This window comes from Carassius auratus, unplaced genomic scaffold (assembly GCF_003368295.1).
Source record: "Carassius auratus strain Wakin unplaced genomic scaffold, ASM336829v1 scaf_tig00041000, whole genome shotgun sequence".
NCBI classification, from domain to species: Eukaryota; Metazoa; Chordata; class Actinopteri; order Cypriniformes; family Cyprinidae; genus Carassius; species Carassius auratus.
Genome location: NW_020526626.1, coordinates 29,973 through 31,745, shown reverse-complemented (window position 1 = coordinate 31,745; position 1,773 = coordinate 29,973). Strand labels below are relative to the sequence as shown.

The window sequence follows — 1,773 nt, the reverse complement described above, 5'->3', positions numbered from 1 at the left end:
CCGCCTCAATATAGGAGGAGTACATGAGCACATAAACATCATTTCTAGAACTGCTCTGTGTCACGTCATGCATTTTACCTATCATATCATATACAAAGAGACAGCAGTTTAAAAAAACACCAATGTTTCAGGAGTTTATTATACAGGAATGACACATGCTTATTAGATAACTGTATTTGAGTTGATGTATATGTTTTTATTTATTATTATTTAATTTTCACAAATTTAGAAAAGTAATCTAAAAGTACTCAAAAGTAATTAGTTACATTACTTTAATAAAGTAATTGAAAAAGTTATACTACTATAACATTTTAACAGGGTAACTTGTAATCTGTAACCTATTACATTTCCAAAGTAACCTTCCAAACACTGCTAAAAGGAGACGTCCAATAGACGTATTGCAGATGAGCAAACAGCCTTAAAACTACATCTTGCAGATGTAAATTCATATGTCAAATAGACGTCTCCTAGATGTATGTGTGCTATCAGGGTACCATCCCCCAGCGTTTTTAGGTCTCCCAAAACTTACCAAAGCCGAGATGGGCATCGCCGTGTCCGGCTTCCTCCCTGCTGCGTCTTAGCAGCATCGCTTCTCGGCCTTTTGGCTAAGATCAAGTGTAGTATCTGTTCTTATCAGTTTAATATCTGATACGTCCCCCGTCCGGGGACTACATATTAAATGGATTTTTAGATCACGGAGCTGGAGCCGGGGCTTGCTCCGTCCACTCCATGCATCGGCCTGGTATTGCAGTGTCTCCAGGAACGGTGTGCTTTCCCTTTTTGGGGATTGCCATTTATTGTGTCGAATAGCAGAACAAGGAATGAGAGCTGCCATTGCAGATGCTGTGGTTTATTGCAAACTTTTTTCCTGATGTGTCCACCTGGGGTCTTGGACTCTTCCACTAACGATGCACCCACCTGAGGTCTTGAAGTCTTTCACAGACGAGGTGACGCATCGAATCAGGTGTGTTTGTTTAAAGAGAGTCATCTAAAACTGGCGTTGGGAAGCACCGGCCCATGAGCTTGGCAGTTTCCAGGCCAGTAACGGAAGGCACCCGTCCTTCCTTTCCTGGAGGGGGGGGCGGAGGGCTAACCGTTGGTGAGGATGGTAGAGATGCAAATCACACCTCTGGCTGACCGCCTGGGCCTTCATACTTACCTGGCAGGGGAGACACCATGATCAAGAAGGCGGTTCACCCAGGGCGAGGCTTGTCCATTGCACTCCGGCCATGCTGACCCCTGCGAATTCCCCAAATGCGGGAATCTCGACTGCATAATTTATGGTAGTGGGGGACTGCGTTCGCGCTCTCCCCTGAAATTGTTGGTGAAACAAAGCAGAAGAGGTTTTTACAGTTTTTTATTTATTTTCCTTTCAGAATGGGGAGTTCTGTCACATGCGAGATATGTGTTGTGCGCCTGTGAAACAAAGTCACTTGCGCTCTTGAAAAATCGGACCCTGGTGGGTAGTTTAGTTCGAACATAGCGCAGACCTTACTTTGAAAGTAGATTGGACTGACTGCAGCCTAGCTGTAACTGTCTCCATGTTGTTTGGTTGTCCTTTTTTTCGATTCGTATTAATTTTGTTGTCGCTTACAGCGACACCTAGTGGCCTGTCGCCGCGCCCTTTTTCACCTGGCCTCGGACTGAGCCCCTGCACAGGTGTGCCGATTTGGGTGAAGGGATCTCACTCCTTCCTGGAGTTATAGCCATTCGAGCCACCTCGGACACGCCACCTTAGCACGCTTTGAGGTCCCCTCGCCAAGGTGAATGGAA

The 1,773-nt window shown here is 45.7% G+C and overlaps 2 non-coding genes across 2 annotated transcripts; both read left to right on the top strand.

Annotated features, from left to right (window-relative positions):
* The first annotated feature begins 585 nt into the window (after nucleotides 1-585).
* On the top strand, nucleotides 586-776 carry LOC113084972 (U2 spliceosomal RNA). Its single transcript, XR_003283912.1, has one exon. It is a non-coding gene; the product is annotated as a U2 spliceosomal RNA (small nuclear RNA).
* Nucleotides 777-1,151: 375 nt separating this feature from the next.
* On the top strand, nucleotides 1,152-1,315 carry LOC113084971 (U1 spliceosomal RNA). The gene has a single exon (XR_003283911.1). It is a non-coding gene; the product is annotated as a U1 spliceosomal RNA (small nuclear RNA).
* The last annotated feature ends 458 nt before the right edge of the window (nucleotides 1,316-1,773 follow it).